The sequence below is a fragment of the Ambystoma mexicanum genome, chromosome 13, assembly GCF_040938575.1.
Source record: "Ambystoma mexicanum isolate Mex_15411 chromosome 13, UKY_AmexF1_1, whole genome shotgun sequence".
NCBI lineage: Eukaryota > Metazoa > Chordata > Amphibia > Caudata > Ambystomatidae > Ambystoma > Ambystoma mexicanum.
The window spans coordinates 368,945,514-368,958,058 of NC_090938.1; the positions used below are offsets into that span (position 1 = coordinate 368,945,514).

The 12,545-nt window shown below is 50.7% G+C and overlaps 1 protein-coding gene across 8 annotated transcripts in view; it reads left to right on the forward strand.

Moving 5' to 3' along the window:
• Positions 1-12,545, forward strand: part of RPGRIP1 (RPGR interacting protein 1) — a 638,645-nt gene that overhangs the window by 360,028 nt on the left and 266,072 nt on the right. The gene's annotated exons all lie outside the window — the stretch shown is intronic.

Consider the following 12,545-nt stretch of genomic DNA (forward strand, 5'->3'; position numbering starts at 1 on the left):
ATTTTCCCCACTGAGCGATCTGAATCTATCCACCATGTCCCGTATTAATTGGACTGTCTTTTGTGTTTTTTTTCCAGCGTCCCGATGCCTGCAGGCTTTTGGCGCTCTAGAAATAAAAACATTTTAAAAAACATACCACCTCGAATATACCCCAGCGTCCCTTTCCCACTTCACGGAACTCACCGGTCTCTTATGACGACTTTGGTTTCTCTTGTGGTGAACCGTAGCAACGTCTACGGTGAAGTCTACTTTGCTTTTGCTTCCTTCGGCTTTCTCTAGCTTTCGTGGTCTCCACTTCTCCCAGTGTCTCAAGTAAGAGCTCTGGTAAACCCTGTTCAGCTTGCCTGTACCTGCAAATGCCCTAGAGCTTCTCCTCTGCTTTCAGCGTCCCCACAGCCCGCTGCTTTCTTGTTGCAGCTCTTGTCAGCGAGCCTTCTCGTACCAACACACCGGCACTCGCTCTTCACTCTGCACGGCTTCCCATGGAGGTTTGGTCCTTTTGCGTCCACAGCCATTGCGGACACCGTCCTCCTTCTTTCTACATTGCGGGTATTTAAACATCTCACTGAGCTGATTGGCTCTCTGACTACTAGACCACACAATTTTGATTCTAGAGTCTTTTGTCTCTTTTTGTTGCCTTTTCCTTGTCCCAGTAACAAAGTGATGCGTGTAAGAGTGAATGTCAATGGATAAATAGGGGTCTGGCCTAGAGTAGCCCACAAAGGTTTGGGGGATTGAGGGGACATTTTGAGAGGGAAAAGGGGGATACCATGTCTCACCCATGGGTACCTCATCTTCTCTCCCCATGTCTCCTTCACCCAGGTAGTACTCCCTCACAAATCCACCACCAGGGTCAGGTTTCGGTAGCAAAAGCCTTTCCTTGGACATCTGGGGGAAAGATATCCGAGGATAGAAGTGAAGACACCCTCAGATTCCTCACACTGCCTACTGTGCTCTAAGAGATAAGGGTGAGAGCCCTAAGGCAAATCCCTCCAGGAGAAAGCGAGAAACTTTCCCTACCCCGCACTCCAGCGGGAAGAAACCCAGTTTCTTGTACCACCCACAGAAGGACACCCTGTGGTGGGCATAGGGATTCAGATTGGACGGCTTCCTTGATGCCTGCTCGAGGAGGACACTGAGACCTGCAGACCCTGGCGTCTCAGCACCTCCCTTTCAAGAGCCAGACCCCACAATCCCAGCTGTTCCTCAGGGCACAACCCCCCAGTCCTTTCACTGGGAGAGGAGTCTCGGGCAGCACCAGCTTCAGGGCTAAAGCCAGCTGAATCAGATGGGGGAACCAGGCCAAACTAGGCCCGACAGGAGTTACCTTAATCACCCATGCCTTCTCCTTTCTGTTCTAGCGAACTACCTTGGACCGGAGCAGGATTGGCAGAAGGTATGAAGCAAGAGTGGGGGTCCACTGTAGTAATAGGGAATCCCCACCACATATTGCTTGGGATGTAAATTGGGAGCAGAATCAGGGGAGCTGGGAGTTTAGGGGAGAAACAAAATTGTCTCTCTGAGGGGCACCCAGTCTCTCAGTGAGCCAGGAGAACCTCTCTCTGGATCGGCACCAGTCTGTTGAAGGGGGAAACGCTCTGCTAAAAAAAACCTCCTGGTGGTTGTCTACGCCTCCGGATGAGGCCCGGATCTGGTCGCAACCTGGCGGTTGATGTATGCCAGGGATGATGTGTGGTCTGTCTTGGTGAGAACTGGTGATCCCTGGAACAGAAGTGCAAAACTCAGCAGCCCCTTGTAAATTGTTTCCAACTTTCTGTAATTGGAGGACTTGTCTTGTATACCCCTGGACGATCGCCCTTTGGTTGTATTCAGGCCCAAAACTACTCCCCAACCCTCCTTGCTGTCATCTGTTTGCCAAGCGCAACCACAACCAGAGATCGTTCAGCACCTGCTACAGGACCAGGATAGGAGTGTTGAGATTCCAGAGGCTCGGAACACCCCAGATGGACCAACAGGGGTCAGATGTGTAGCCAGACCCAAGGAGTCACAAATACTGTTGATGCCATTAAACCCTGTAAATGCATCAACTTGTAAATGCATCAACTAAGGTGCTGGGGTCTGAAGCTTCTTGTAGATGAGCTGAAGAGCACAGTGAAGACTTGGGGCGTGTTCCTTTGAAAGGCAAACTTTGCTTCTTTGAGGAATAAGGCACAGCTGAACTGCACTTTCTGCATCGCAACAGACTGTGACTTATTCATGTTGAGTAGGAAACCAAAGTCTGTCAGCATCTTGCAAGTCCTCTGTACTGCCCCCTCGACCTCTGGGTAGGACGACACCCGGATGACCCAGTCATTGGTTTAAGGGTACATCCGGATCCACTCCTGGTGTAACAGTCCCCCTAATAGTCATTCTGGGTGCTGAGCGGAGCCCAAATGGCAGCAACCAGAATTGGCAGTGGTTCCGGCCCCCCCCAAACCTCAGGTACTTGAAGTCAAGGGGATGGATAGAGACATGGGGATACATGTCTAGGAGGTCCACAGAAGAGAGCCAATCCCCCAGAGCAATCAGGGGGATGATCCTTTGCAGTCTTTCCATTTTGAACCTGATCTCGTGGATGCTCTTATTTACCCCCTTCAGCTCGATAACGAGACAAAATCATCCAGAAAACCTCTGCACCACGGACATGATTGAATAGCACCCCTAAACCTGCTGAGCATCTAGGACTTCCTGGACAGCTCCTTTATGGATAAATAGCTGTATTTGTGCGTGCAATTTCTCTCTCTGTTCTATCACCATGGGTAATGGAGTCACAATTGTTCCAATCCCCACCTGGTGGTTTGTGAATTCCAGTCTGTACCCCTGAATAATAATACTTAGTACCTATAATGTCATCGTCCTTTCTGTCCATACCTGGGCAAACTGGCTAATTCTGGCCCCCACTTGAGGGACTGAGGCCTAGTCAGGGCAGTTGAGTTGGCTTGGAGTGGCGAGGCCCTGCTCCTTGCCAGGAGAGGACCCCTTTGCTTTCCTCTGAACACTGGTTTGCCTCATCCCGCTTATTACTCTATACTAGGGTCTCGCCTCTTGTGATCCTCTGCGAGAGTGGGGCCTCAGATGTCTCCCGTGGGTACCTGCATGCTTATCTTGTTTATGCATGTGGTGCGCCATTTCTTCTAATTCATCCCCAAAGAGATTCTCACCCTGAAAGGGTAAATGGAAGGCCACTGTTTTCTGCACGTTGCCTGTCCTCCATTTCTTCACATGAATATGATGACGTGCCGCCACCCCATTGAGCTTCATGAGTGCTCTGCTCTAACTGAGACTGACACTAAATCCCACAGGAGATTAGCCTGGAGGTGCATGCCCTCAATCAGACTGGAGCAGATTCTTCCTGCCTCTATGGCATCATAAAACTTTTGAAAGTCCTCCAGCAGGTATTTAAGAGTGTAAGAGGTGGATGTTGCCATTCTGGGGGACAAGTGGGTACACGCAAAGGATCTGTTGCGGGCTGCATCTACCTTCCATTCCTCTGGGTCTCGAAATGCTACGTCTTTCGCTGACAAAGAAGGCCTACCAGTCAGGCTTGATAGGAGTGAGTCTACCTCTATTGATACAGCAGGTTAGCTTTGTCACTAAGGGGATAAAGCTTGTTCATAAATAAAGGAACCACCAGCTGGCCTGGGTCCTTCCAATCATGGAACACCTTCTTCCTGATCACTGGATTAAGGGGAAACTCCTTTTAGCTTCCTTCTCAAACTGCTGAACCATGGGTTTCTCCTCTTGTGCCACTGTTGGTCCTTTAAATTTCATGCATTCAACTACTCACCTGAGGACCTGGCTGTTGATTTTTATCCAGAATCTTTTTACCAGGCCTTACTTCCTCATTTGAGCACTGGGATGCATACGTGTAAGAGGATGGGGAGAATTTCCTGGCTCCTTTCCAGAATCGGGTGACCCTATAGTGGCATGATTCTACCCCAGGGGTTCCCTGATGATCTTCAGGAACCTAGATTCCTCTAAGGAAGGACCTCCCCTAGCATTCTTTCTAGGCAGAGAGCTTGTCTCTTCTGAGGCAGAGGCAGGCTCGGCATGCCTGCACTCACTGCATGTTTTACAATGGCTGCTGAATTGCAACTGGAGTCTGCAGGCTATTCAAAACAAAGGACAGGCAACACAACTGGGTTGCCTCCCAATCACTGCTGTACTCCTCCCCTGGCCTACCCACAAGAAGGGTGGCCGAGAGAAAGTGAGTCGGCCAGGGACAGACCCCTGTCATGGTGGTCCTGCTGGCAATGGGTCCTTTTCTGTCCGGGTACCATCCCAAACTACTGGTGGCTCTTTGCGCGGCCCAGGAGAGAGCCAGAGTCTTCCCTCTTTCTTCTTCTGCCTGGGGGATGGATTATTAGGGTGATTTTTACTGCCCTCTTTACCTAGCTCCTCTCCGTCCCATAGTTCCAGTGCCTCCTTCATGGCGCCGCTCCCAGGAGGGGCCCTTCTAGTCTGGTGGGCGGAGTGCCACCCACCGCCTCATTTGCAGTACCCTTCCTTCCCCGGGTTACTGATTCTGCTCAGTTCGCTGGGGGGGGGGTGGGGATCTACTTACCCAGGGTTCCAGCCCTTCTGCTCCAATTACCCCTGACAGCCCATCAGTGGGTGAGTGGGGCTAGAGAGAGAGGGGGTAGGATGGGTGGGGGTAGAGATCGTGGGTGGGTGGGTGGGGGTGCGAGTAGGGTGGGCCGGTGTGTTAGAGTGTTTGGGGGTAGATAGAGTGGGGGTATGGTAGAGAGAGCGGGGGAAGGTGGGTGGGTGGAGTTGAAGAGTATGGGGGTAGGGTAGGAGGGTTGGGGTAGAGTGCGGGTAGGGTGGAGTTAGAGAGAGTGCAGGTCAGAGGGGTGGGTGGGGGTAAAGAGATTGGGGGTAGGGTGGGTGGGTGGGTGGGGGTAAAGAGAGTGGGGGTTGGGTGGGTGGGTGCGGGTAAAGAGAGTGGGGGTAGGGTGGGTGGATGGGGTTAGAGAGAGTGAGATTAGGGTGGGTGGGATTAGAGAGAGTGGGGCTTTCGGTGGATGGGGTAGAGAGAGTGGAGAAAGGGTCGGTCAGGGTGGAGTGGGTGGGGGTAGGGTAGTAGGGTTGGGGTAGAGAGAGTGGGGGTAGGATGGGTGGTTGGGGTAGAGCGAGTGGGGCTTGGGAGGGTGGGGGTAGAGAGAGTCGGGGAAGGGTGGGTTGGGGTAGAGAGGGTGAGGGTAGGGTGGGTGTGTGGGGGTATAGAGAGTGGAGGTAGGGTGGGTGGGGGTAAAAATAGTGGAGGAAGGGTGGGGTAGAGCCAGTGAGGGTTGTATAGAGAGTGGGGGTCGGGTAGGTGGGAATAGAGGTAGTGGGGGTAGGGTTGGTGGGGGAAGAGGGAGTGGTGGTATGGTGGGGGTAGAGAGACTAGGGGAAGGATGGGTGGGGGTAGAGAGAGTGGGGGTAGGGTGGGCGGGGGTAGAGAGAGTGGGGGTAGGGTGGGCAGTGGTAGAGAGAGTGGGCGTAGGGTGGGTTGGGGTAGAGAGAGTGGGGGTAGGGTGGGTTGGGGTAGAGGGAGTGGGACCATTTCGGTGGGGGTATAGAGAGTGGGGGGTAGGGTGGGTGGGGGTAGAGGTAGTGGGGTTCGGGGTGAGGGTTGTGAGAGTGAGGGTATGGTGAGTGGGTGAGGGTAGGTAGAGTGGGAGTAGGGAGGGTGAGTGGTGTTGAAGAAAGAGTGGGGCAAGAGTGGGTGGGGTTAGAGTGTGTGGGGGTAGAGAGAGTGTGGGTAGAGTGGGTGGGGGTAGAGAGTGTGGGGGTAGGATGGGCGGGTGGGGTAGAGAGTGTGGGGGTAGGGTGGGCGGGTGGGGTAGAGAGTGTGGGGGTAGGGTGGGCGGGTGGGGTAGAGAGTGTGGGGGTAGGGTGGGCGGGTGGTGTAGAGAGTTTGGGGGTAGGGTGGGCGGGTGGGGTAGAGAGAGTGAGGATGGATGGGTGGGTGGGGTAGAGAGGGTGGGTTAGGGTGGGTGAGTGGGGCTAGAGACAGTGGGAAAGGATGGGTAGTTGGGGCTTGAGTGGGTGGGGTAGGGTGGGTGAGTGGGTGTTAGTAGAGACCATGGGTGGGTGGGGTACATGTATAGAGAATGGGGGTAGGGTGGTTGGGGGTAGAAAGAGTGCTTGGGGTAGAGACAGTGGGGATATGGTGGGTGGGTGAGGGTAGAGAGAGTGGGGGAAGGGTGGGTGAGTGGGGTAGATAGAGTGGGAGTAAGGTGGGAGGGTGGGGGTAAAGAGAATGGGTGTAGGGTGGTAGAGTTGGGGTATAGAGGGGAGGTCGAGTGGATGGGGAGGAAGAGCAAGTGCAGGTTTTTAGAGAGAGTGAGGTTTCCAGAAAGAGTGGGGGTTGGGTGGGTGGGCTTTTTGTAGACATAGTGAGGATTGGGTGGGTGGGTGTAGCCAGAAATAGTGGGGTTAGGGTGGGTTTGTGGGGGTAGAAAGAGTGGGGGTAGGGTGGGTGGGTGGGGGGTAGAAAGAGTGGGGGTAGGGTGGGTGGGTGGGGGGTAGAAAGAGTGGGGGTAGGGTGGGTGGGTGGGGGTAGAAAGAGTGGGGGTGGGTGGGGCACGTATGGTGGGGGTAGAGAGTGGGGAAGGGTGGTTGGGAGGGAGGGGGAAGAGAGAATGTGGAAAGGTGGGAGGGGGTAGAGAGAGTGGGGGTAGAGTGGGTGGGTGAGGGTAGGTAGTGTGGGAGTAGCAAGGGTGGGTGAGGTTGAAGAAAGAGTGGGTCGGGTTAGAGTGTGTGGTGGTAGAGAGAGTGGGGGTTTTAGGTAGAGTGGGAGCAGGCAGGGTGGGTGAGATTGAAGAAAGAGTGGGTTGGGTTAGAGTGTGCGGGTAGAGAGTGGGGGTAGGGTGGGTAGGTGGGGGTAGAGAGAGTGTAGCTTGGGTGGGTGGGTTTTGGTAGAGATAGTGGAGAAAGCGTGGGTGTTTGAGGGTATAGTGGGTGGAGGATAGGATGGGCGAGTGGGGGTAGAGAGAGTGTAGCTTGGGTGGGTGGGTTTTGGTAGAGATAGTGGAGGGAGGGTGGGTGTTTGAGGGTATAGTGGGTGGAGGATAGGATGGGCGAGTGGGGGTAGAGAGAGTGGAGGTGGGTGGATGGGTGGGGGTAGAGAGAGTGGGGGTGGTTGGGCGGGTGGGGGTAGAGAGAGTGGGGGTGGGTGGGATTGGTTAGAGAAAGTGGGGGTGGGTGGGGGTAGAGAGAGTGGGGAAGGGTGGGTAGGGGTAGAGTGTGTGAGTGTAGAGAGAGAAGGGTAGGGTGTGTGGGTGGGGGTAGAGAGAGTGAAGGGAGGATGGGTGAGCGGGGTAGAGTGGGTGGGTGGTAAGGTGAGTGGGTGGGGGTAGAGAGAGTGGGAGTTGGATCTGTGTGGGTAGACAGAGTTGAGCTATGGAGAGGTGGTGAGGTTAGAGAGAGTGGGCTAGGGTGGGAAGGTGAGGTTGTAGAGAGATTGGGAGTAGAGTTAGTGAGAAGGGTTGCAAAGGGTGGGCATAGAGAGGGTGGTTGAGGGTAGAGAGAGTAGAGATCGGGTGGGTGAGGGTAGAGGCAATGGGGATTGCGTGGGTGGGTGGGGGCTAAAGGAGTAGGGTGAGAGGGTGGGTGAGTGGGTGGTGTTAGAGAGAGTGGGGATAAGTTGTGTAGGTGATGGTAGTTGGTTGGGGGCAAAAACCTGAATGGCAAAGTGGCTTCAGGAGGACTTGTAAAATGTAGCCCAAAAGAGCCCCAAAACGAAAACAACCAGCACACGTAATGGGGATGAGTTTAGAGAGAGTATGGATGAAGAAAAGGTGAGTGGGTGTGGTGTAGGTGTAGAAGGGAACCCTCAGGAAGCCATAAAAACAGATCTGCCGTAAAAAGTAGCCCATAAATAGCCCAATTGCATGTGGGGGAATAGCCCAACATAGCCCAATATACTAGCACTGTAGCTACAAAATGGAAAGCCTGGCAGCCAACTTGCTTCTCAGAAAGATACTGATTGGAGAAAATATTGTTAGGGAACATCGCTTTGGGTAGTATGGCGGAGTAGTTTGGAAAAAGAGATTTTAGTGATTTGGTCTAATGCTGTGGCATTGACCGTTGCTATGCCAACCAGACATTGTCTGTTTTGAACCCCCATTCCCTCTCTCTCTTCTATAACAATGCGTTCAGCAATTTTCCAAAACCAACTAGGACGAAGAGAGGTAAGCCACACCCTTGTTGGGGTGGTGGGGGTGGACTTCCTATTTGAGGCCTCATTTAAGTAGTTGGGATTGCTGCTGGGGAGGGCAAGCGCCTCGAGAATAAGTACTGGGATGAAGAAGAGTGATGTGGAGGAAATGTGTGCTCCATCTGAAGCAGCGCATCCTAGATGGAATTATCTGAATCTAAACAGTCTGGTTTCATGGCTTTAGGTGTAGGAAAGAAGGAAAGGCTACACACAGCCAGGCAAGTGCGATCCAGCAAGGCAACTTTGAAAGCATAGCTAAGAAAACTCAGACAGCTTGGTATCAGCTCTCCCTCCTGAAGAAAGTCAAACCCATCCTCCATCTGGACAGCTTTAGATCCACCGTTCAAGCACTGGTCCTATACCACCTGGATGGGGGCAATGCCCTCTTCGAAGGCCTCTCGCCGTCCTCCCTTGGGCCCCTGAGAAGTGTCCTACTTGTGGCTGCATGCCTAATCCAGGGCCTATGCAGATACGACCACATCACCCCAGCCCTCATCGACCTTCACTGGCACCCACTGCACACACAAATCACCTTCAAGTCTGGCTGCATCATCTATAAGGCAGTCGCTCTCAAGTCACCTAGCTACCTCGCGGAGAAATTCAGTATCTCCAGCGGACAGCACACCACCAAAAGTCAGGACAAGTGCTGACATGAAATCTGCTGCTGAAAAAGGGAAGGACCAGAAAACAAGCGTTCTATGCCTACTGCACAAGATTATTGGACCTCCTCCCGTCAGTATCAAACTCGTCCCCATGTGCCTACAATTCAGAAAAGAACTTAAGACCCACCTCTTCAGGGAGCCTCTCCACCTCAACACATAGACCATCACATCGCCCCCCAATCCACCTGACTTGCTAGACGAGGTTCCCCCCTCTCCTCACTGGCACCCTCTACAGCTGTACCCCTCCCATGTGCCCCGCTGTATCCTACCCCCGCTGTATATCTGCTCTGTTGTTACCTCTGAAAAGTGCTCCGTTATGCATCTGTACTGTTTTATACCTCTGTAAAGTGTTCCATTGTGTATCTGTATTGTTGTATACCTCTGTAAAGCGCTCCATTGCTTCTCAAAACTTGGTACACGCTCAATAAATACCATAAGAATAATATTAATAATAAAAGCTGCCAATGAGAGAGGTACAGTCTGTCAAGGGCAGCACAGTAGACGATCCTGATTTGGCAGGATAAACCAGTTGTCTTGTTCTCAAACTATCCTTCCACCAGCCCCTGGAATCCCTCTGTGCATTCTATGAGGTCTTCCATTGACCAAAGGGCAGCAACATTGAAGTTTAAGATTGCCTAGACATCCTCTTCTCATGGCCAGAGAAGGCACTCATTCTTTTGGGGAGCAGGCCAAAGGGTGGAGAAAGGCACCTGGCGGGAAATGAACTATATTGAAGTCCCCACGCATTCTCTTACCTCAGTGTTCTGCTATTAATAAATCTGCACACACATTTTCAGCATATGCACTGTTTTCCATTATCATACTATTTCATGTTTTGAAATTCACAAAGTATATATTATTATTATCATTATTATTATTATTATTATTATTATGGTATTTTGGAGCATGCAGCTAGCTTTGAAAAGCTATGGAGAACTTTACAAAGTACAGAGGTATACAACAGTACAGATACATAACAGAGCACTTTACAGAGGCATGCAATAGTTGTGAGAAACCTGAGGGCGCTCTCCCTTATGATTCCCCACAATCCTCCTCTCAGGGGTCAGTGAAAGGCCATTGCTATTGGATCCTGACCCTCAGGCGGATATGCGAGGGAGGATCACCTGGGAGGAGGAGACTTAGGGGGAGGGGGCAAGAAACCCTTAGACGAGATGCAGTATATCCAAGGGACAGTAGGAGAGGAGGAGGAAGTCCCAGAGGCCTTTATGGGATATGCCAGGTCCGTTGTCCCTGATCCAAAGGAGAGACGTAAAATGCACAAGTACATGAAACTGGATACGAAGGAAGATCAAAAGAGACAGAGATATGGCGTTAACATTAATATCCCTTTGTATCCCACTAATCCAGACTCGTGCAGCAGAACAGGATGTCAAGGGTAAGGAGTGATCTCCCACAAAAGGAAGACACTCCATTGAGTAAACACAAGGCTAGGGGATTCCCCTCTCTGCTCTGTCAATCATACAATAATGTTTCAGTACATAGACCTACCTTCCAATTCTCCCCCTCCCCATTGTCAACCAATACTGGGACGAAGAAGAGGCAACTGAGAGTAGTGAGGATTAACTGGAAAAACCATTGAGAAACAGAGGAAAAGACAACCTTCAACTACCATTGAATTGTCCCACTAATAGAGGCAGGCAGAGTCAGGCACTCTTCTATAATAATTTACACCTGACTTCACTTGACTCTACTGAGGACTGTAAAAGGTGTGGATCTGCACAGGTGAGAGAGGGAGCTGGAGATGCAGTGTGGAGAATGGGAGCTTAGCTGCAGAAGGAAGCAGTGAGCAAGACCGGGAGAACCTGGAGAAGAACAGAGTGCCGAGAATCTGACCCTTTATGCCAGAGGGGGTGCGGCGTGGCTAGCGAGCCGTGTCTCCAAGGAGCCGGAGTGAGGTATTTGTATTTGTGCATCTATATGGTGCACATGACGGACCAAACCCTATAGCGGTGCAGCTGAAACAATAAATTAATGCAAGGCAAAGCTAAGCCCAAGAACAGAGGCACAAAAAAAGGCAGTAACCACAAGAGACCCTTATCTAAACAGAAACGTCTCCAAGGCCTTGCGAAACTCGACCACAAGCTGCTGGCCGTGTTTAAGGTACTGCTCATTCCCTTGGGACGTGTGCCGGTCGCAAGTGTTTTAGAGGGGCAGCTGCTGAGACCCTGACCTCGACCCAAGCAACTAGAGGAAGACTGCGTGACAGCGCTGCACTTACCAGTGAGTTTCATGAAAAAAGGAAGAGAGAAACTCAGTAGCATGCGGGTGACTGGAGCTGAATTGAAACATTGTTGCAAGCAGCATGAAAGTAAAACAAATTTAAAGGAAAACGTATTGCAAGAGTTGCAAAAGAAAGAAGACAGAAAGGAATATAGGTTTAATGAGCTAGAGGCGGGGAGTTAAAAGGAGAAATTAACTCTAAAAGTGAAAGGCTCTAGAGGAGCAGAGACAAGAAAAGAAGGGAATTGTAAAACGAAAGAAACACAGAGGGTGCAAGCGACCTGAAAAAGAGGAGACGGGTGCGAGTGATCATGATAAAAAGGAAAGAGTGTGCAAGAGGCACAGTGATGTGAAAAAGAGCAAGAAACAGGTGCAATTGTGCCTAGTAAAGCGGGAAGAAAATATGAAAGGTAAGGAAGGTGTGAAAAGGGGTGCAGGAAACACCAACACAGGAAAGTTAAGAGACTTGTGAAAGTAGAAGAAAAGGAGAGGGGTTTGTAGAGGAGGAGCCAAATGCCTCTACCGGAAGTCCCGTCACCAATTAAGCCTATATGTTGGAAACCGGAAATTGCGACATACACAACGCCAATAATGGTACCTATCCCACAAACAATTCTTGAAACAAGGTATCCATTGAGAAATAATGATCATTTGGTCCTTTTAATTCTTATTAGTTAGGTTAATGATTGATGTTTTTAACTTATTATTTTACACAAATATGATGGTAGATGAAATAAGTTATATGTTAAATGTTGTTTTATGATTTTTAATGTGTTTTTATTCTGCTGTATCACAGAAGTGTGTAGATCAATGGAAAAAGCTAAATCGTGAACGTGTTTTGTTTTATGTATTTTATGTATTGCGTTTGTATATACAAAGCCATATGGCTATAAGTATATTAATAAACTAAACTAAACTTAAGTGTGGTATGGCCATTACGTTTGTGCTGCAGCGTTGTGTGTGCGAAATACCTGGCTGTCACACCTTTGTCCCTCACATTTGTTTTGGGGATGTGTTATTGTAAATATCTGCTTGTTCTATCTAAGCATTGTTTATGCCTTATTATATTGATGAGTTAGCCATGTGTGTGGGGATTGTCCTTGTGGTTCCTTACGGGGGAGGTGAGGTATGTTGAGGCATGCTGAGGTGTCTTGTTGTCACCATCCTATGACCTCACACTGGTGATGCTGTGGAGCCCTATGACAGGTCAGAATGTATGGGAAGAGTTCAGCTGTGTTCCATTCTAGGCAGTTGGGCCGTTGCTGCTGAGTTAGGAGGACCTGCCTGGGTGGTGGTGCAATCTGCCCTATTAACATCTACTTGTACTGCACTTGGTACAATAAAGAAGGCACTGCTAACACAAGCTAACCTGGAGTCTGCTTCTCTATGTCCACACACCACAGAATACAATAGTGCTTACACAAGTAATGTGCACA